The 23,660-nt window shown below is 44.1% G+C and overlaps 1 protein-coding gene across 3 annotated transcripts in view; it reads left to right on the plus strand.

Annotated features, from left to right (window-relative positions):
- LOC146854898 (transcriptional enhancer factor TEF-3-like) overlaps positions 1–23,660 on the plus strand; it is a 779,218-nt gene that overhangs the window by 687,992 nt on the left and 67,566 nt on the right. The window lies entirely within an intron of this gene.

Here is a 23,660-nt window from a genome sequence, read left to right on the forward strand (position 1 = left end):
GTTATGAAGACGTCATTTGAAGATAGGGAATGCACACCCAATGGGTGTGCATTCCCTAGCTTCAAATGACGTCTTCATAACATTGATGACCCCAGGTCATCAACTCAGAGGCAATCTAATAGTCAGTCAGACAGGGTCCATGACTTGAGCTGCACAGAGTTAGTGGCCCCGGATGCACCGCGGCCGGCACAGGCACAGCGCCATGGGACGGTGACTTGCGGTGCACTGAGATAGGGCCACGAGAGCTGAGCGGGTCCTCCTCGATGTCGAAGGTGAATGTCGCGGAGTGTTACTGGGGACAGTGGAAGGTGTCCTTCCAGGGCATGAAGCAGAGGGCAGAAGCAAGCCGGAACAAGCAAATGGAGTAGAATGCTACAGACTCCTTTTTACCACCAACTCAGTATCAGCTACATGATGATGAAGACAAGCCCCAGGCCATATACTCAGACGCCACCGAAGTTCAACCAGAGAGTGTCCATGATTTTCAGGGCACAGAGTCAGTGGCACCAGGGCTGAAAGGGGATGCAGTCTGCAATGATGTAGACTCTGCCATGAATAAATCAAGGCTCAGATCCAAATGTTTGACCTACTTGACCACAGTGTAGGACGGAGGCAGCGGTCCGCATGGGCCCATATCCATGTGTCGTTGGCTTGCGCTGCACAAAGTTAGTGGCAACAGAGCAGTTGTTGGTAGTGTTCGATCACCTCCGTAACGAGGATCCTTTTTTCCTCAGGACTGAACCACGTCTTCCTCTTACTCCTCTCCCTGCGTACAATGATATGATCTCTGCCATACAGATATCAAGACTCAGTTCCAAATGTGTGACCTGCTCAAGTGCAGTGTAGGCCGAGGGCACTAGTCAGCAGGGGACCACAGACGGGTGTCGTTCGGATGCTATGCACAGAGTTGGTGGCACTACATCGAAGGGAGTACAGTGATATAAAATCTGCCATAAAGTGTGTACTCTGCCATTGCATAATCAAGACTCAGTTACAAATGAGTGACCTACTGGACCGCTGTGTAGGCTGGAGGCAACGGTCAGTGCGGGCCAACCGCTGTTCAGCAAGCTCCTCCTGGAACTCCAACACCCGACGTTGAAATGGCATGTGGAGATGACTTGTGGTTGACAGAGGTAGAAGCACCAGAGCTGAGCGGGTGTGCAGCCTGTGACAATGCCGTGTCCTGCCTGGTACGAACTGGTTTGGATTGGTGTGAGGCCTGCTGGACCGCAGTATAGTCCGAAGGCATAGTCATCAAGGGCCCACAGACACGTGTGGTTGGAATGCTATGCACAGACTTGGTGTCACCACATCGAAGGGAGTATGGAGATTTAAACGCTACATTCATATGTGTACTCGGCCATTGTATAATCAAGACTCAGTTCCAAATGTGTGAGCTACTTGACCACTGTGTAGGCCGGTGGAGTACGTCAACGAGAAAGGAGTGCTGCGGGCCTGTCTCGAGGAGGACGGCGATGGTCTGAGGAGGCTGACAAGGTCACGGGCCTCGGGCTTGGAGCTTGCACAGGCACGTGGTGGGCCCTGTTAGACACACGCCGGTGTCTGCAGGTGAGCGGTGTGGCCTGGTTGCGCAGGGCCAGCCAAGACGGGTCTGGGGACCTGGGGTGCAGCAGGCGCACATGGTGGCAGGCACTGCTGCTCACGGCGTTGCCCTTGTGGCATGCCGGGAGGCGACGGCCTGGCAGACACGTTGGCCATTCCAGAAGAGAAGCACGCCCAGAGCCCCGGGCTTTTTATTCAGACCCCTATGCTGGCCTGGCGTATGAGCCCACTCCGCTCACGTTTACAGGGGGGGACGTAATGAGCTACTTTCCACGCTCTTCTCACACTGCTTGGGGTTACATGGTTGTGTTCACTGTTCACTACACTCCAGACACCAGCAGTATATGTCGACATGGGCATGTCTGGCCGGCATACTGCAGTATGTCCAGCACATCCACACCACACTTGTTATTGTGTACATTCTCATTCGTGTGTCACTTGCCTCCTTCGCATATGCCTGGTTCCCACCTCTCCATACATTCTGCTATTGTGTGGCTGGGGTGCCATGCCATTGATGGCTCGTGTACATGGCTTGCCCAGGTCACCACAGCAAGTTGTGCTGTCATGTCTGTTAGGTGGGCATGTTGTTTGGCATGTTATGTGTGAGTTTGTAACGTGTGCATTTCCAGAGTTGTGAGTTGCATGATTGTGGAGTTGAGGTGTGTGGTGTGTTCATTTGGTACTTTCCAACGAGCAATGCATTACCATGGGTACCAGCCTAAAAGCGCTGGTTGATGATGGATTGTCGGAAGATGAAGGAATCATGCACACTGCCTGGGTAGTTGGCGACGACATTGGTGAAGAGTCCACGGTGTTCCACTATTGCCTGCACATTGATGGAATGTGTGTGCTTCCTGTTGCGGTAATTGTGTTCAGTGGCGGCAGGGGGCACGAGGAGTACATGTGTGCAGTTGATTGCCCCCAACACATGCGGGCAGGCAGCTATGACATGGAAGCCTTGCTTACTTTCCAGCTGTTCCTGCGCAGTGTGTGGGACGTCAAGGTACTGGGGTACCAAGCTGATGATGGCATCAGAGGCAGGTGTGAGGAACTTCGATAGGGCGGGCTGTGAGACTCCCCCCGACTCTGGCAGTTGTTGGTTAGAAGTCCCAGAGGCCAACATGTGCAGCACAGCCAGCAGCTTTGTCTACAGAGGGATGCTGGTTGTCCGCTGTGTTGAAACTGTCAGCCTGTGGGCAATGATGGTCAGGATGCGTAGGATGGTTGTCCTTTTGTGCCTGTAGTGGGCAATTACATCCTCTGGTGTTCAGTCTGTGAGGCAGGTGCATTTTCTGGTGGTCCGCTGTCTTTGTCTGTGCTGCCTCTGTGGTGGTCCGGTGGCGGGGGGGCAGGGGGTAGGGTCCGGGGTGGTGGCGGTCCTGGGGACGGTGGGTGTTGTGGCTCTCTTGGGGCTCCGAGCTGCATGATGAGTGGCTCCATGGCATCTGTTGTTCCTCAGGTGTGGCTGTGGGCTGGACTCCCTTTATGGTGCAGGGTGTCGTCCGACTTTACACCAGGTCAGAGCAGGTGTTAATTTCCTGCTGCTAACGCGACTTATTGCATGTTTTGTGTTCTTAGCGCCGATCTGGCTGGTTGTTGAGAATGTTGCGAAGTGGTTTTTTCGCTGCTTTTTCCTACTCTGCATATCATTAGCGTTAGTTGCCGGTATCCTCCATGGCGATAAGTTTTGCAGCGGTTATCGCAGGCAAACTGGTGTTATTGGCTGTTAGCACCAGCTTGTGAATGGTGCAATAAATTTATCACCACTTTGGCTGTGATAAAGTACCGCTAACTCTGCGATAAGTCCTTCTGAATATCCCCCTAGATGTTTTACAGTAAAATTGTGTGCATCCAAAACAGTGAGCCACAGCGTATGTAATGGGCATCAGAAAAACAATTTGAGAAGAAATAACTTACATCAAAAATCTCTCTTGTGGTTTAAAAAGACACCCCAGGAAATACTGACTAGGAAGCATATTGTCCTAGTGCTCCAAAGCAGAACTCTGCACACACTGAGCCATTACTCCACAAAATGTTGAGAAGGGACCTTGCAGGAAGATTATTGGACCACCACAGAATCTGATCTCATGATGTATGATTGAATAAAGTCCTCATCAAAACTGTGTGTGGAAATATAGATTTCATGACAGCCTAGCAATATAAATTTCAAGTGGAAATTCTTGATGCTTAAAAGCATTTTAACAATTCTGAAGCTGGAGTATTATGGAAAGATTGTTTTATCCATGTGAAAAACCAATCTCTACATGATCTAAGTGAATTGCAATGAATTCCTCTTAATGTGTTTCTGTAATTCAATATGTGGTTCTTGCCTATAAGCCTGCACTATTATTCGTTTAATTATAATACAACTTCGAAATAACTATTTGTGCCATACTTGTGTGACTAAGCTTCTTTTTAAACAATATCTTTACAAAGATTATCTCTCAAAGTTTTCTTAACTATCTTTTAAGTTAGAGGCACTAATTTGTGTGATTTTTGTAGCTCCTAAAAGTGTGCCCGATTTTGTAAGCACTAGGGACCAGATGTACTATTTCCATTTGCAAACCAGGGATGTACAGTGTGCACCCTGACTAGTTTTTGAAATGTGAATGCAATTTGAGGTGCAACATGTATATCACAAAAAATTGAAATTGTGATGTTCCTAGAGAGACTAGAGATTAAATTATCTCTCCCCTTACCTGCTTTTTTTCCTTACATCTATGTTTTAACGCATGTAACTTCGCTCCAGTAACTCATGTAACTTGTAACTATGCTCTGAAACAATGTTCATCCTCATGTAAAGCGCTCTGATACCTCCGGGAATAGCCAGCGCACTATATAAAACTTTTCAAATAAAATAAATAAATACTCTAAATTTATAGAATATGATCTACAGTGTGATTGGCCCCACAGAAAAGCAAGGAATAAACGCCATCAGATACAAGAATCTTCACCCACCAAGGTGGCATGCTTCATCAAAGAATTGTATTACACACTAGGTGGGCAGAGGAGTGCCTATCGGGCTGGTCAACGGCCTGTGTTAAGTGTTTGTGTGTCAGTGATAACAGTGGGTGTAGTGTCAGGCGGATTAGAGAATTAATATTGCCTATAGCTCCCCATAGGACTTTAGACTTGTATTGATGGAACTGGCGATCTGTGGCACGGTTAAAACACAGAGAACCAGTCGAACCTGAGGTCTTCTGTAATCCCTCTCCTATGGTCCACATATGTCATGCTCTATTGCCCTATATGGTCAGGCGGTGCTACTTCAGGACCTTTTGGTTGAACCCTACTATATATGGTCATTAACTAAACCTATACTGATGTGATTATCCTGATGCACACAGCGCTACTATACGTGCTCCAAGCAATATACCATTTATTTGAGACCTATCTGCTGCCGTAGGACACGGATAAGCCATCACCCATGAACATGCGTTTCCCTTGTGTAATATGATACGGCTGCCGGGGTCCTACCAGCGCTCTCCGGTCCGAATGGGCAAATCACGCCAGTGGGAGCTGACTCATCCATGTATCCCGAAGCGGCTCCTTGAAGTTTACCAGGGTGTGCTGCAGCACCTGCCCCCCCCCCCCCTCCTACTGTCAGAAACCTCTCACCCACGATCCTTTCACATTCTGCCATGACCTTGAACTCTCCGGCTCTGGGAAGTCACACGGAGTCCACGAACGCTCATACTGGGCCTCACTTCTGCAGCGAGGAACTAGTGCGAAAGCTCAGTGTGTTAATGCACCTGTTACAGATCACAGGATCAAATCCTATCGCTGACAGCTCAACTACCCAGCCAGGGAAATAAGTGGCATTGATGATGGAAACATTAACACCTGTCAATCACATCGAAATGTAGTGACTATGCAAAACCAGTGTTTCCAGATAATGCTGCCCCCCTGCCCGGGGCTGGGCGGGATTGCACGGCGTGAATATTTCGGTGTCTGCATGTCACTGGGCGGCTCGCCCCAAGCACGGATCTATACATCTCCTCCCGCGAAGGTGAACAGTGCACTCCGAAATCCCCAGTGACATTTCGCTCTGCCCCAGCCCGCATTCCTGCACACCGCGGGACAATGAATTTGACAAATTGCCGCCTGGCACGTGGGCCCACACAGCCTCGCTCTTTTTGATTGTAATTTCATCTCTGGCAGCTGCTCCGCTGCTCTCCCAGTGAACCGGCGCGATACACGCATGTTTATAAATAGCAGGGCACCGTGACAGCCTGGCTTTTCACCCAGAGGGGCCGTCGGACGTCTCACAAGCACAGGGTGTTAGTGCAGCGCGTCTGGACAAACACGGCCTCTAATGGAGTTACAAACAAGCAGCCTAAATACACAGGCCAGCTGATCCAGACGTGGGGGCGCAGGGGCTTCTGGGAAAACGTCAGGCCAACCTTTAGGGCTTCTTTGTGGCACAAGTTCATTACATGTTAAACACTTAACTGCCATTTAAAGTACAAGCTCTGGTTTGCCCCCTCTCGGATTACCGAGCCTGGGCCCTCCAGCACTATAAGAAGCATTGTCAAAGCTAATAATTCTGGCAGTGGCAAGTCAGTGCGATGGTAACTTTTTTCAAGGATATGCCACAAACATTTAGAGAAGAAAAATAAATGAAAAAAAAACAAGGCACCTTCTAAATGTGGCAGAAACATGCTTGGAATATAAAATTAAAACATTATCGCACCAGGGGGCTCAATATTCTTAACACACTCCACAAATTTACGCTGGAAAGTCCGCCGAGTGTGATGGAAGCCCAATGAGTTGGGGTGACCAACAGCCCGGTTTTCCTTGGACAGTCCCGTTTTTCGGTAGACTGATTGCAAATTGTAAGGAGAATTGGAAGGTGTGCCCTCCTTACACGGCCACTTCAGAAGAATGAAAAAAATAAGCAAATCATTCTGTTTCCGTCAGGCAGCACCGGAGGAGTTCGGCTGCATGCTCCCAGCAGAGGGGAGGCGGGGTGGGGAGAAGGGCAGGGGGCATAGGGAGGACGTCCTGCCATTGCTAATGTTAAGTCCCACTGTCTGCTTAAAGAAGGCGAATGGTCAGGGCCATAATATTAATGGAAAAATGTTTGCAAACAACAGTCACATCTCAACCATGACTCAGTGTTGCACCAAATGATGATTAAAGGCTGATTATTTAGAAAATGTAGCGGAGAAAAGGAACCCACGGCCAGCCTGCCTTCAATGTGGACCGCATTCTCCAAGGGCTGAGAGCAACCGTCCCGCAAAGAACCGGAGCCCAGCCTGGAACTCCATAAGAACAGTAACAAGTATCAAGGCATCATAGCCTGTGCTCGGCATGCGAAATGCAAACTAAGCGCGATAAGGTAACTTACCGCATTATAAAAAGCAATGATGCAACCCTTGCATGATAAATAACTGGTACAACACTAGTATAATACAGGACACGTACAGTACATCACCTTCCCCCTTTTGGAAAAACAAAGGAAACAAAATAAAAATCAAGACAAATAATACTCCTTACTTCTTGAAGGCATGGATGGCAACCTTGCAAGAAGATGTATTGAAACGAGAAGATACATTGGAGTACCATGTTTGAGAATTGGCATCATCACCAAAATTGACGTTATTTTCAGCATTTAAGAAGCATTATAAACTATATCATCATGATGACCCATCACCATAGAAGATGAATCTTCATCTAAAAGTATTGAAGGTGCAGGCAAGTGTGACATGACCCATCAAGAGCTGTCGAAAGAGGAATTATGCCCTTTACAGTCTCTAACAGCTTTAATATTGACAGCTTGTTCCTTTTGCTCCACCAACCTCTGCCATTAATCAAGGCAGAGACAACTTTTCAATGTGTACAGGCTCATGAAACTTTGATTCCCATTTCTGGACTCTGGTGGGTTTCTTCATTAAAACTCAATCTCCCACATTCAATAAACCTCCTTGATACGGCGTTTTCTTTCAAAATTATGTTTAATATGATTCTGTACCTCTTCAACTCAAAGGCCACACCCGGTGAGAAATGACCAACAGGCAATTTCTTTTTGCTTGTGTCTCTCATCCAATCTGCACATACCAAAGAGCTTGGAAATCTCTTGCGTAACAGCATGAATGGCAAAACACCCGTTGTAATGTGTGGTGTTACAAGGATCGACCAGACTTTTTCTTTCAGAAAGCTCTCAACCTCGAAGCCTATAGCTGGAACCGCCTGCGCACCTTCTTTTAAAAGTCTATTCATGCGCTCTACCAAAGAGTTTGAAAAAGGTGAATAAAGAGCAACTTGGAGGTGTTTAATGTGGAAATTGTTAATGAATGCTTTCATTTGTGCTGAAGTAAGATGTAAGCCATTATGTGTAATAATTTCTTTGGGTGCTCCTTCGATTTCAATTTTTTTTTCAAAAATGTAACAATAGAATCAGTATTAGGAACAGAAGTAAAATCAAAATACACCCATTTAGAGAGGAAATCTACGAGTACCTTCATATACCTTTTGTTACTAGGCAAAAGGTCAAAGGGACCTACAAAATCAAAAGCTATTTTATGCCAAGAACCTTCGGGTAAAGGAACCATGTGAATCGGAGACTAGCATGTTTTCCAATGTTTCTCCGACACAATGTTTGTCAGACACTTGGGGGCATATTATCAAGGACGGCGTTAAAATTATCGCTGCTTTAGCGGCAGGAAACTGCCGCTAAAAGCGGGGATAATGGGCTTGATAATATGCCCTTGAGAATTCCAATAGAAGCCCATGTTCTGGTGTGAACATGGGCTTCTATGGGAATTCTCTGCGGCATATTATCAAGCCCATTATCGCCGCTTTAGCAGCAGTTTCCTGCCGCTATAGCGGCGATAATTTTAACGCCGTCCTTGATAATATGCCCCATAACAAGTGGCACAATCGTCAACAAATGTAGAAACCGGAGAATCCATAGAAGGCCACCAGTAATATTCTTTGAGATTTTTATAGTTGTTGTTAACCCCTAGATATCCACTGTGTGCTTCTTTGATGAAAATATTCCTAACTGCAACATGGGGGTAATATGCATCGTTATGCAGTAAGAACCCTTTTAGTCACGGATAGTTCATTAGCTATTTGTACAAAAGGACACAGTGAGGGCTCAACATTTCTTTCTTTAGGCCATTCCTCTTTAATTAAGCTGAATACAGATTGTCCTATAAAATCCTGTTCATATGCCGCCAACCAGTGCTTGTGAGTGACTTTACCTTTGTCCACAAGTATGTCTTCCACCAGTTCAACTACACATTGACTCTCCTGAGTGGAGATCTCACCCACATCCTGAACAGGTAACCGCGAAAGACAATCAGCTCTGATATTTATTCTTTCAGGTATATACTTAACAGTGAAATTGAATTCCTGCAGTTTGGATAGTTATCTGACCAACCATGAGGAAGCTTTGCCAGAACTATTAAGTAAGTCTAGTAGGGGTTTGTGATCAGTAAAGAGATCAAAATGAGAGCCCAGATAAAAGTTTAAAAGTGCTGTCGTTAGATTCCGCATTACTGGGAAACGAGAGGCAAAAGCTGTTGTGTGTTCTTTATTGTTAGAGTACTGTGAAAAAGAGCCCTTAACCCAATTTGACTGGGATCAGCCATGATGGCATATTTCCTGCCAGCAACAAAAGGAGACAAAGCTGGTGCAGAAATAGTGAGATGCTTTATCTTCTGAAATGCTTCCTGAACTGGCACAGACCAGATATACTACACTCCTTTCTTAAGCAAATGTCGCCGAGGTTGTACAATAAAAGCATATCCCTGCACAAACCGTGAATAATATTCACCAAGCCCAAGAAAATAACTTGGCAGGTGGGCATCCTCGATGGCTTTGATCAAAGAGTATTTGGGAGAGATCCCACTGTCAATAATGGAATGGCCTAAAGAAACTATTTCCTGGGCCTACACTTCTCAGGGTGAAGAATGATGCAATACTCTTTAAACCTGTTGATTACTGTTTCAAGAATAGTATTGTGATCTTGTGTGGTCTTAGCAAAAATCAGAACTCTTAGCAGAAATCATCCTGGAAAGCCTGCACACCAACAACACACCCCAAAATGGTGTTCGTAAGTCTCTGAAAAAAACTAGCAGCGGAAGCTAGACCAAATGGAAGTCTGCAATATTTATATGCCGCAAACGGTGTACCAAATGTCATCAAATCTTGCAAATTCTCATTTATTAGAATTAAATTATATGCCGATTTGAGATCCAACAACGAGAAAAACCTAGATTCACCAATATTTGCTAACAATTCCTGAATCTTGGGATGCGGGTGGCAATCAGCTACGGTATTTTTATTGAGACAACGTAGATCTGCACACAAGCAAACGTCTCCATATTACTTGCATACAATAACAATGGGACTAACCCACTCAAATGATTAATTGGGGACAATAATGCCATCTTTGATTAAACTATCTAGTAGGTTGTTAAGCTCAGATCTGACACTAAGAGGTACAGGCCTAGCTTTGGGAGCAACTGGAATGGCATTTTTCTTGAGTTTTATCGTGTCAACATATTTGTTAATCAAACCAATTTTGTCATTGAATATGTCAAGGAATCTGGCAACAATATGAGGAACAGGGCTATGATCGTCAGTGCTTACAAGTGAAATGGGTACATCAGCTCTTCTGACAGGTGGATCAGCACCCAAAACCAGTGTTCCCTGTAAGGTGTGCGTGTGCAGCCTACCTTTCCCCAGCGCTCAGACAGTAGTGCTAAGCGGGCACATCGTTGACAGGTCACTGCCTCCATCATGCAAGAGCATGAAACCATTCATCAGCGCTGCATTTTAAAAAACAAGCAGCGCATAACACATGGCCACTCTATTTCCAGCAGAGCAGGACGAGCAGCAGCAGTTCTTTAGGAGGCCCGTGGAGAGGAGCAGATCACCGTAGAAGGGGACATCATGCCATTATAAAGATTAGTTATCTTCTTCCACTGCACTTTGTATTCTAGCAGGGTCATGAAGTTCAGAGCAGGCGGCTCCTACAAATGCCGCTTGCCCTGTTATTATCGAGGTTGAGGGCGGCATTCTGCAGGAGGGACTGCTTTACGATCAATCACAGCATATCAGCAAATACTCGATGTTTCAGCTATTTTACAGAATTCTGGATCTTTTTTATTTAGGAACAGAGTTTTGTGTATATATAGTCTTGTATTGTGTCCAAGCCTTGGAATTCAAATCTCCTAAGTTTTTCTCGAGTTGTTTCAAATTACTTTTCTGTCTTTGCTTACTTTAACTATTAGCCAGGGATTATTAATGCATATCTAGAACATATTTTAATGCGCTTCCCCCATATTTTCCTCCCACTTTCTCTAGGGCTGCCTTAATGATACTTGACTAATAGTTAAAGTAAACACAGAGGGAGAGCTCATGATTAGAGACAGTGGGAGGTCTTAGGGCACTTCACTGAAGAGCTCTGCTCGGTCTGTCCGTGCTCAGGGAGAGGACATCTGAGTGCAGGAGCAGCAGAGGGACGTCCATCCAACGGGTGAGGGGTGGATACTGCAGCAACAGGTCATCTCTGTAGTTGGGCAGACAGAGCCATCAGGCTGATTCCAGCTCTGCATAATTTTTGTTCAATTATACTTCTATTTTGTGCCACGTTTACTGTGCAGGGCTATGTTGACACATGCATTTCTTATCACATCATTTTATTTCTTAGTAGCACAGTAAACTCAGGGCAGTAGATAATCCAGGCGTATCCCGATTATCATATAACAAATAACTAATCAACCGCAAAATATACCTGTGCGTTTAAGCGCTCTGAGAAATGCAATACTTTATTTTTCAGTAATGTTCAGCGGCCTTTACTTTTATGATGGACGGCTACGTTATGCATACTTTTCTTTCTTAACATTTTTTTAAACTTAAGGACTCAGTCTCTAGATCCCCAACACACTTAATTCATGCTCCTGTACTTATCACTTTACTCTGACGACCCCGAGTTTCCAACTATCTTTCTCTGCACGCCCGCTTTGAAGTGACATTAGGGTAACACAATATGCTATATACATAAATACCTTCCATTATTTAAGTTCCAACCGCCATTTATGCTTCTGTTACAGAGGCAGGGCATATTTGTGAGAGGTAGCAGCTCTTGTAACTTGCTCCACCCTTACTGCCTTGAGAGAGGCTCTCTGGTGCGTTACTACAGTAAAAGTATGTAATGGTTCAACCTTCTGGTTCCTGTTTTCCTTAACTGGGGTGTAAGTGCTACCCGGGTGTAGGTGCTACTAGGTCATGTCCTAGGGGTGTGCCACTGTGCCACAAAACTGCCTATGCAAGTGTGTAGGTGCAGGAAATGCAGAAACTCCGCAAGCTTAGAATACACCAATTATTGTGAATTTCACGAGGCTATGGTCATGTAATAAAAACTTTGCACAGCGTACCTCACGATATTTATGCTATCACACTCAGTTTCGATTAAAAAGGATGATGTATTCAAATAAGGAAGTTGATTACTAAACAACGAAGAACAATAAAACTATCCTGTTTTAATCCTGGGTTATAATCTTGAGGGATGCACACTTATGTCCCCAATCGGACAACATACAATTTCCAGTAAGACATCCCCCGCCAAGTAAAAACTTTTCATCCAAGGAAGAAATTTGAAACTTTCAGGAATCCTTTTCTTAGCCTTTAATGAGCAACAAACAAAGAGCATTGTATACTGAACTAGTGACAGCCCCTTTACGTTATCGTTCACAATTAGATTTCTTATTGATTTACTTCCTTGAAGGGTATGTTTATACACGCCCTCTCTTCGGGAAGCCATCTTCTTGGGACCTGATTACTTTGGGCGGCTAATGCTGACCCATGCATAGACATCTGTTTACACATGGGTTGGAAATACGAGTGTTGGAAAGCGGATTATAAGTAGTAGTAAATATATATCTACCATTGGCAATAAGGTCACTAACAGGGTCTAGGGCTCAGAATAGGTCTCAGAAAATTATTCTCATGCTCAACCCTTGGTAGCTTGGCTGCGAGAAGGCAGGCTTAACTTCAGAAACAGGTATTTAAAGCATTTCAAAACACCAATTCAGTTAATAATTAAGACCCAACTCACAATTAAAATCCAACACCAATTTATAAAAATAGGAAATATTTTGTTAATCTTTAAAATTACACCAAAATGGAAAAAATCCAATGTAGGGAACTGGAGATATAAATTTTTAAAGATTTAGCACTATATAGCACATTGAAACTTATAGCGCCTGTTGGGACGTCTGGTCACGCTAGACAGGGACAAAGTCAACATTTCAGGCTGACCGTGAAGGGGACCTGCGTGGCTACCCCTCGCGGTAGGCCTCGGACAAAGTTTTTACCTTTTGACTTAGAAACATTTTTAGAGCTTTATCTCCCGGGGTCCCTCGAAGCACTCCACCAGTCTGGATCCAGTGAGGGTTCGCCTGCTTGCCTTGTGACAAGCTCCCGGTCAAACTTAAGGAAGTCAGACCACTGGAGCTTTCCAGCTGGATGAACCAGAGATCCAGGCCGGCTCATTGTTGAAGGTGGGTGGCTTGACTCTTGTGGTTGGTCCCAGTCAACTCTTCTATCTTCGGACTTAGAAACATTAACAGAGCTTTTTCAAGTGGGGTCCCTTGATGCTCTTCACCAGGCCGGATTCGGTGAGGGTTCACCGGCTTGGGTTTCGACCAGCTCCCGGTCAAACTCTGGAAGTTGGACCTCTGGAGCTTTTCAGCGGTACGAACCTGCAGGGCAGGCTGGCTTGCTTTCCAAAGTTGCTCCAAACTTCTGGAACTTCTTCCTGAAGGTACTTTGAGCAACAACAATCCACTTGGAGAAAGCCCTTACAAATCCACTGGAGTCACTCCAGGCTGATGATTCTTGGTGGTAATGTTCCAGGTGAGCTCTGTTAACCTGTAGCTTTCAGGGAGTTGACTCTTTAGTCCTCTTGAAGCATTTTAGGTCCAAGTTAGGTTGGCTACTCACCTCAGGTGCCACTTATCTCTTCATCAAAGCAGCCTGGCTAATCCACTTAACTCTGGCCAATCAGAGCAGATCTCTAGTAGGCTGAATTTTGGCTTACAGACAAGAAAGTCTTATAACTTATTTTCTGTAAATTTTAGGATACATTCAACAACATGTTGTTGGATTTATCGATACCATTCTCCTAAGTCCTTGAATTATATTTTTCTGTAAAGCCTAAGTTATTAATGAATAACTGAATGCCATGTTAACCTATGTGGCCGGAGATCTATAATGGAGAAAATGAACTGGGAAATTTTGCCAACATCAGAGCTTATAAAATATATTTTATAAGGACCCTGCCTATATCTATAGAACCCCCCCACCCCTGGATCACCTGGGGGAAGCTTTAGGGGTTCTGAATATGTAAACATTTTGTGGATCCTCACTCCACAGTGTGCCTATCGATTTCGGGAAGCACTTTTAAATGTAGTCCAGCAACACAGGCTGCTTTTAAACTGACCTTAGGCATCAGCAGTGCACACATGCAAGTGCAGAAAGGGCTGCTGGCCTCTAAACTGCCATGCACTATTATATACTAGGAACTTATAGGGGAGGTCATGCCAATTATAAGGGTACCCTAACCCATGGTGTACTCTAGTGTATGTATGTGTTTTCACTGTATTCTGTGTGTTTTCAACATAGCACTGGCCCTGGTTAGGCAGAGCCCAGGGACATTCAGAGTCAGTTACCACTAGTACCAGTCAGCAAAGAAATGGGGGCGCCCAGGGCCCAGGATGACTTTGCAACAACGCTTTGTTAGGTATTTAACACATCTGATAATTACCTGCTGACATTTAGCAGAGGAAAACCATTTAGTATTTACTGTATTATGCAGATTTTGGTGTGTTAAATCTGACACCATTATACTCCACGCTCTGTTACTTTGATCTTTAAGACCGGAACCCTTACAGGGAGATCCATGCTTAGAAGCCGTGTGGTCTACTTGTACAGAGGAACGTGGCACATGCAAATCTGGAGTGGCTGCCATTGAAAGAGGAGAGTCGTCGACAGCATCCCGTGACCTCCCAGCATTGCTCTATAAAAGTTCGTGTCTATGGAGTACCAAGAGAAGGTCACACAAAGGCTCTGACCTTTCAGCCGGCCGGAGCCCAAGCAGCAGCCAGCCACCATGTGAACGAGAAGAGGAAACCTTAGTCGCTGGCTTCCTCCTTACGTGGAAATCAAGCCAGGTCCTATTTAGGAGTTCGAAAAAGGCCAACTTTCTAACCAAGTCATTGGTGGCTTCAGTCTAGCTTGATACAAAATGATTCCCCTCATACTTTTAAACTCTTCCTTTGATCTGCTACTCGCCTCCTTTTAGTCACAAATGCAACATTTATCATTTCGCTAAAATCAACCCCCCATCAAAGTGAACGGGAGTTTTCAAATGTTGTCACATACATGCATGCTTGTAGAATGCTGCCTACTATATCACCACAATCAACAGTAAGCTTAGCCGTCTATTGTGACAGTGTTGGATTTGTATAGAAATATCAAGCTATATTAAAATTCTAACATTGTCCCAGTCCAGCATGATGGAAAGCACGAGCAGTGGAACTCGTAGGGCGCACTTTATTTAGCCCATATGTTTATCTCTCCTATATTAGTATTCAGAAATTCGTCTGGTCACTACTCGGAAAGGCTCTCCAGGCAACAATGTTTGGGAACAGAAAGTATTTATATTTTAAAATCATGGAATGTGTGCAAAACACAAATGCAGGGATACCTGTAGAGGCTGACAGAAAGTTTAAAGAACTTCTTCTGTTCTTGAGGAAATACCGTTCAGAAAAATACAGTACCAGCAAAGCTTAGGTCTGGCTATAATGCTTATGAGCTCAATATGAGATGCAAGTGTCACGTGTCCTGAAGGATGACGTTTCCTAGAGCAGGAACAGAAAGCAATATAAGCCTATCTCCTGATAGAGTGCGATGGTGCTCTTTCATTTGTAGCGGTGCATCGTAGTCATGAGTAGTTCGCACCTACATTTATTCTTTTGTCGTGTTAACATGGAACAGTAGAAATGTGCTGTAATAATGTGAAAGGCGATGTGTTCGGCTTATTTCCCACCTAAACGTGAAGAATTTAAAGTTGCAGTACATGCGTGTTTAGCTAAAAACATTAACGTGCAGAATTGTGTTAGATGCTCACATTTATTCACGGATTTGATGTGCTTATGTAACGTGTTGATTTAGAAATGCTCAGTAGAAGAGTTCATTTATATGTAAAATTTATGAGGACTATGTGCTATTTTCTTATGTTGGCCGATTTTCTGTACCCCTGAAATGCATTCTCCCTGCTGCTCTCATTCTATGGAGTTAACAGCTGAATCTCATGTGCATGTTGGATTTGTTCTTTTCTCACGTTTCTTTGCAGGTGGAGAAACCGTCTTTGTTAGTTAGAATAACGCTTTTGTTTTAGGAGTAAGGCTCAGGGGAGGAAAGAATACATTTACCCAAGAAATGTTCATAATGGGAGACAGTTTTCTTTTCTCTGGTGAAGGCCTGGGAAACAAGGTCACTGAGTCAGGAGCTGGTAGGGATCAAAACTGAGTGGAAAATCACCTATGAGGAGTGCCCAGCTGGATGAGGTGATCGGAAGATGAGCTGTGGGCTTGATCGAAGATTTTTGTGTTTGAATTAGGGACAGTGCCCCTGGGGTTTAGTTAGGAGAGGAGATCGATGGTGAGGAAGGAGCATCTTGAACGAGCTCTGTAGCCGTTGGCTACTTGACCTATACAACCTGCGTACTTCTTAGTAAGTCTTCACGCGCTGACACCTTTTTTCCTGACTTGCCTGGGAAATGCTAAGTAGGGATGTCACTTTAGTGGTAGTGTAGGGACAGATTAATGCTTTTTACTTACGAACCCCAATGAAGTCTGACCTCGATGTGGGGGGACTTATTACCTGTGTTGGGATTGGTCATTCTCTACATGCTCCAACGTCTTTACTTTGCTCCTAGGTTTGGCTTTGTATTAGTTCCGATGTATTTTTACAACCTCGTCTTGAGGTGTTTGTATGTCCAGTTATTTTTGCCTTTGTAATTAACCCACTAAACTTAGAACCTGAAGTCTGTGATTCTTCGGAGTCATAACTTATTGGGCTTTGATCATATATGAGAAAATTGTTTCTCCCATCTACACTTCCAAGCAGACACCAACGGTCCATCCACCGAGGGTTCTAGAGTAAATGAGAGAAGAGAACCCAGCTCCTTCACTCTGATATGTGTATTTGTACATTATAAACTCGAAAAACAAATAATACAGTGCATGCAACCTGTGAATTTTGCTACAATAAGAAAATAATTTGAATCTGAATCACACAAAAAATGTAAATGGGTGAAGAAAGAAACGTTGTCTTACTAGTGCTTGATTCTGTAGAGTTTTACATGACCATGCATTAAATAAAAATTGTCAGCATTTGCTGGGCAATTTCTGGTGTAGATGTTTCTCATATGTCCATTAGCTGGGTCTAACACGTATGTAAAAAAATCGTGCATGTAAAAGAATTTCTGGAACCATTGCGTTCTGCACTAGTAATGACTTCGTTGAGAGTGTTTTTACATACGACTTTGTCGAAAGTTTAATAGTGATTTGGATTTAGAAAAGTGCTGCTCTTACAAAGCAGCGCACCCCTTCTTCGCTTCCTTCTCTCCCATTCCTTAACGCGAGGCATGGCATTCTCTCCAGGCGACTCGCTGGCAGAGTAATGTCGTCTGGGTCCTTAATTTAATTGTATTGCCCTGTTAGGTCTGTCTTTCAATTGCATCGTTTATCTAAGATAGACAATCGCTTTATTTCACCGCAAAAAAAGCGAACTAAAATTCATCAGCAGGTGCATGCTTTACGCTCAGTGCTGCAGAGGAACCCGCTGCAGGGCTCGGCTGACATGGCTGCCGCGTTAGCTGTGACGCGAGACGGCGCTAGGTGAAATAAATGACGGGCTTCATTCGTTTTCCATGCAGTTGAGTGGCCTGCCTTTGCCTGCAGCACTGAGTTAACAGCCAGGAGAATTAGATTGGATGGAAGTGGGATACATTTTTACACAGCAATATTTCTCAGTAATTCGGTTAGTATTTACATTTGCACAGTGGTGATGGATGCACAATCCTGCAGTTCTATTCAGAGACCTCCCATTGCTTGGTCAAGAACGAGAGAGGAGGGGTGAGCCAATCAAGGCGGTGTCGGCCCCTCTTAGACTTTCTGCCCATTTGATTAAACCGAGAGAATTCTGTGTTTGCACATCAGTTTACAGCATATTGCAAGGAAGGTTTCCACTTTAAAAGATTTGGGGGTGGGTGTGTCACACCAATAATAAATTGTTCATTCAAAGAACTTCAAACTGTATTTCTATCTCTAGAACTGTGAACTCTGGTTTAGAGGTTCTCATTGTTAATCAGTTAAAAAGTTCTCAATTTGCTGACCTTCGAAGGATGGAAGGGTGAATCAGCTTTGTCCTGATTCAAACTTGTGATGTGGTGCTAACCGTGTATTTCAGTGGCAAACGTCCTGCTGGCTTTAATGTGGACTATTAAGCCCTCATAACAGAAACTGTGTGGAAACGGCACTGGTGATACGGCATCCAAATTACCAATACTGTGGCGTAGGGTAATCCCGGGGTGCGGTATTACTGCGTTATTCCAAGCTTTAATGCGTGAAATGGAGCATATCGGTGTGGGAGTAGAACACCCATATTATACACTGAACCCCAATATTGGGATCACCACAAATATACTTCCGGCAGCTCTGGCCCTGCACCCTTTATCTAGTGATAAGAGTCACCAACCTCTTTGACATCAGACCAAACAAATTAGCTGAGTAAGTCAAATAATGACTGGGACCATTCAATAACTGAGGTCTAGATAGATGAAAAGTTAAAGGGCCACATGTATCAACCAATTTTCCGTTCACAAACGGGGCGATTCGGAGAATCGGCCCGTCTTGGAACGCAAAAAAGGCTTTTTACATGTATCAGACCCCATAACCTGTTACAGAATCGCAAAATGGGTTTGCAATTCGGTATTTGGAAGGAGCGTGTTTAGGGCGTCCCTTCCAAATAGCGAATCCTAATGGTATGTATGCATGTTTTGTGACCATGAATGTGGTCGCAAAACATTCGCATTTTACCACCTACTTCAAGTAGGTGGTAACCCATTCGCAAATGGGAAGGGGTCCCCAAGGTACCCCTTCCACTTTGGGAATGGTTGTAAAAACGTTTTTAAAGCCTGCTCTTAAAAAAATGTAAAGAAGACTTTTCGTTTTTTATAACTCAACCCGTTTTCCTTTAAGGAAAACAAGCTGCATTTAAACAAAAATATATTGCTTCATTTAAAAGCAATCACGGACATGGTGGTCTACTGACCCCAGCAGGCCACCCTGCCTGTGATTTTAGTGATTCCTAGGTGGTCGCAAACTGCGATCTACCTCATTAATATTAACGAGGTAGGTTGATATGCGACCCACTAGGAATTGGTATATAAAACTCATGAAGTTTCATACATTGAAAATAGCGATTACCTAATTGCGATTCTCAGCAAATCGCAATTAGGTAATTGCAATTTCCAATTTTGATACATGTTGCCCAAATAATTTTATTAGAATAAGAAAACCTCAAAATAGATAGCAAGAGAATCACAGTACTCCTTCACAAAGTTACATTAGGAACATGATGGAAATGTTTAATTTACAATTCATGTGCTCTGAGGAAAAGGACCGATTATGTCACAGTGCCCTTTGCTCATGAAAACTGTGGGGAGTGCAGACTTGCAGGGGGACATTGATTGGGAAGGGCGATGAGCAGGAGCAGGATGAGCAAAACACTAGAAACAGCATATATCTTAGTAAAATGGTGTCTCTTTGGAAATGTGGCATAACTTAAGTATGTTAATAATTCCACTTCTAAACAGCATATTAAAATAGTTGTATTTGCAACATCATTAATAGATCGGTTACAACTATAGTCATCAAAAAAATCAGTAGAACACACCAATTATTTTTCACCCAAAATTGCAAATAAAAAAAAAAAAACTTTAATAAGAGCAGGAATCTGTGTTTGTCTACCAACTGCTTATTCTGCTGCCTTTTTCTGTGGATATATTCTGCCTACCTATAGCACGCAAAATATATCCAAGAACAATTCCAGGCTGATGTTTGTGTGCAAATGGTGCATACTAGGATGATTGATGACTCTGGAGTAATTGGGATTATTATATTGCACATTGATGGTACCACTGTTTTCTCGTGAGCAGAGACAGGGCAAGAGGGAGCTTAAAGGCCAGTGAAACACATCTGACCATGGGCCCCATGCATCTCTGCCTCCTTGTACCATCACTATCTCACCGGCTGTACAAGGGTTCCACAGACCTGTGAACCAGCTGGTCTGCTTGGTATCTGCTGGCAACTGATTTAAAGGTCACTTGCCAATCACAAGCTGTACATGCACACTCCAACATAACCCCTTTCTCTACACTCCGCAGCAGATGCTGGTTTGCCCTCTGCTGGGGCTTCACAATCTTTCTGGTATCGTACCTAGCAGGACCTCCTCACCTTTTCAAAGCACTGACTTCTTGATTGGTCCCAGCACACACTGAAGAGAAAGCATTTTGTGGGGTTTGGCATTAATTTTGCCATACCCCATATGTTATCTGATATGTTATACCCTTGACTCAGGTATGGAGTTGCCAGAGGCTGTTTTGGGTGTGGTGGTGGGATCAGGGCCCAGATTTACAAAAACTTTGTGTAGGTTCTGCACTACTTTTTTTTAACATAGTCCTGGCGCAAAGTCTTCTAGTAGGATTTACAAACCATTTTAACGTAGACCTGGCACAAAGTCTTCTGGTGGGATTTACAAACCATTTTAACGTAGACCTGGCACAAAGTCTTCTGGTGGGATTTACAAAACAATGCAAATCATGATTTGCATTGGTTTGTAACCCAAAATAGCGCAATGCGGTGCAATGGCGCTGCCTTGTGTTGCTTTGTGCCATGGAGGTGTTCCATAGGTGGTGCATCCACCCATGGGTTTTGACACAAACCATATCTACATGGACATGGCATGGATTTATGCCAAAATCCTGCGCCTCCCTAAGGCTGGCATAACAAAGAGAAATATTTTTTATTTCTCCTTGTTTTTTCCCCTCTTCGCATGTCTGCTACATTCTGCAGCACAGGTAAAGAGAGGAAATAGCCTAAAAAATGGATTTGTTTGGGCAGGAAGGGATGTCTGCCTGTATAAAAATAATCCTTAACACAACGCAGACACCCTTGCACAAGGCTACCGGCATTGGCGCAAGGCTTCACGATGTGCCCCAGCACATGGAGAAAGCAGATCTACGCCATTTCTTTATATATATTGTCCAGTTTTGTTCTTTCCTATTCACGCAGCGCTGCAACTTTTTTTGCTGCCCTGCGTTGCATGAACCATTTGTAATTCTGGGCCTGTTTGTATGACTGCTGTCTGTCTGAATGTGCCAGTAGCGTTGTTGGTCCCTTGCCCCTCTGGGGTTTCAGGCACATGAGCGGACTTTCTATGCTGTTGAGTTAGTCGTTATTTTTAAGTGACATAGAAGTGATATGTGCTCTCTTTCATAATACAGTTCCTCAATGAGAGTGTCTATCAGAAGAGCTTCTAAGAGACGTGTTTGGATGTTGTGCGGCTGCGGGACCTTGGTCCTAGGTAATGTTAGTTTATAATGGAGGTCCGACCGCGATGTTGGGAGTGTGTTTCGACACGCTCATTCTTTTAATGCATCTTTTATGCTTCTTGCATTAGGATAGATAGGGTGATCAGCTTGTAGGTGTCCAAGTAGGAGACAATGGTGAAGTGACTTAGTTCGGTTGTAGTGTGAAATTAGAGGGCTCAGCTTTATGAGTAGACTTTGTTTCCTGACTTGCATCTGTAGGAGTTTTTACTGGCGGGCAATTCCAGAAGAAAGCGTGACGGTTTATGTAGAATATTTATGTAGGTGCGTGGGAGAGAGAAGGCGTGTGAGCATCTTACAGGGTACTGGGTGAATGCTGCTAAGTTTTTGTTTCATATGATTAGCAGGTAGGTGTGGGGTGTGTAAGTTAGCCGCTGCTGGATGTAAAAGCAGTGCGCTTCTTTGTAGTCTGGTGTGTGCGTTTCAAGGGCTTGCATGATAGTGTAGGGCTATAATGTTTTTTGGTTGTGTTTTGTGGATAGATGAGCAGGGTGTTCTATGCACTGAGATATTTGATATCATAGTTGTATGAGCTGTGTAACTGTTGAGTTGCGCACTTGTGCTAGGATGGTTTTCATCTCTAAATGGAAGAGCAGAGTTAATATTTTTGCTGCACGATTATGTATCAGGTCTAGTAAGTGTGTTTGATTTTCTGGAGGTATGTATTTTTTCGTGCTGTTAGTGTGAATGAGTGGTGGTATGCTAGGGGGCATTTGGTATTGTAATGCTATTGGGGATATATTCTGCCTGGTATTCATTAATACATCTATACCTATCTCTTAGGGGTATATTTTTTTTAGGGTTGGTGCCGGAGTGGCAGTGTAGTCCATTTACTCTATAGTGCTGAGTATTGTTCATCGGATCCATGGATTTCTGCTTCTTTGGCTCTATGTGTGTTTATGTTGTTCATTGTATCGACGAGTGCACTGTTGAGTTTGATGTGTAGATGTATTTAGCTCTTATGGAGCAGTCTGTTTTGTTTGAATACTTGGTTTCAGATATATGAGTTATCTGGGTGATAGTTTGTTATGATATTGCCAGCAGGAGAAAGTGAAACCCTGAATCTTGATTATTGTCTGTCATCATGCCATGTGATCCACCCTATTTACATATTTTTCTGAAGTTCTGAAGGGCGCACAGTTATCCTTTTCCATGCCCATAGCAAACTGTCATTTCTCATCATTCTTCAGTCATTCACCTCGGAGACGCTTTTGTTGCGCCACTGACAATCACCTGTTCACCATTAATCACTATCCTATTGTCTTGTGCGCTCAGACTTTACCAGTGGCGGCTGCTCGGGATCCACAGCGGTGCGGCACCGGGGAGAGGGGTAATGGATACAAAAAAATAATTAAAGCGTAACTTGCCTGCCGCTGCAGTTGCCGCATTGCTTCGCTTCCCCGACTCCAGGTCTGGTGCACACTGTGCAGGCTTCCAGATGCCAATCCTGAGCCTGGTCTCATGCTGGGAAGGCCATTCCCAGCATGAGAGCAGCACTGGGATTGGTCTGAGCAGTCTAGTTTGCCGCTCAGACAGTTCCTGGGAGTTTGTGGCTTTTAGAAATGCTAAATGCGCATGACGGTTTGGTTGGCTTAAGACGGCTGGCCAAACAGTCGTGTGCACTTAGGTAACGCCCATCCCCTCCTCCCCACTGTTGGTAGATTGCATGGCCCTGCCCTATGATATCGTTCGGTGGCAGCCTGCAGAAAATAAGAAGAAAAATAAAATGATAATAAAATTGGTTTATTTTCATTTTATTTTTCATATGTTTACATCTGCTGCCACCTAGTGGGGCGCGCTCATCCGCCAGAATGGAGGAGCCTCCCCAGGTTTACTATGGTGAGAATATATTTCAAGCAAAGTACATGGGTAATGGCATCAATATGGACGGCTGGTGTTATTGTTTTGTGTACTTAAAAAAAAATAGCAGAAAACAAAAACATCACATATTCACAATAGGCGAAGCAAATGATTTATTCTTTAATAACCTCAACTTTGGTTTTTATATTGTATAAAGACAAAACTGATATTTTCAAAGTTGCACAGGGCTTAAAATGAAATAGAGAACTGCAGGTACTCATGTCACAGAGTGGCAGTTTGCTGCTGAGAAATATTGGCACTCTGACCTTCAATTTTAAGATGTGCCGGAATGCCGTACCTGACGGCACCTGCCCATTACGGTACTGTATTCTGTATGTGAACTTGTGATGCTTCAGAAAGGAAACCAGACGTCGCTTTGCAATGCCAGACCTATATTACATAAAGCATAACATATATATTTGTAAAGCACACTTTCACCCAGAAGGGTATCTTAGTGCTGAATAACAGATGTTTATTGTTACCCAACGGTACTCATTTTTTTGATCTCAGATGGATGAGGCTGAGTGGACCCGCTGGGGATTTG

Source organism: Triturus cristatus, chromosome 4_1 (assembly GCF_964204655.1).
Source record: "Triturus cristatus chromosome 4_1, aTriCri1.1, whole genome shotgun sequence".
NCBI lineage: Eukaryota > Metazoa > Chordata > Amphibia > Caudata > Salamandridae > Triturus > Triturus cristatus.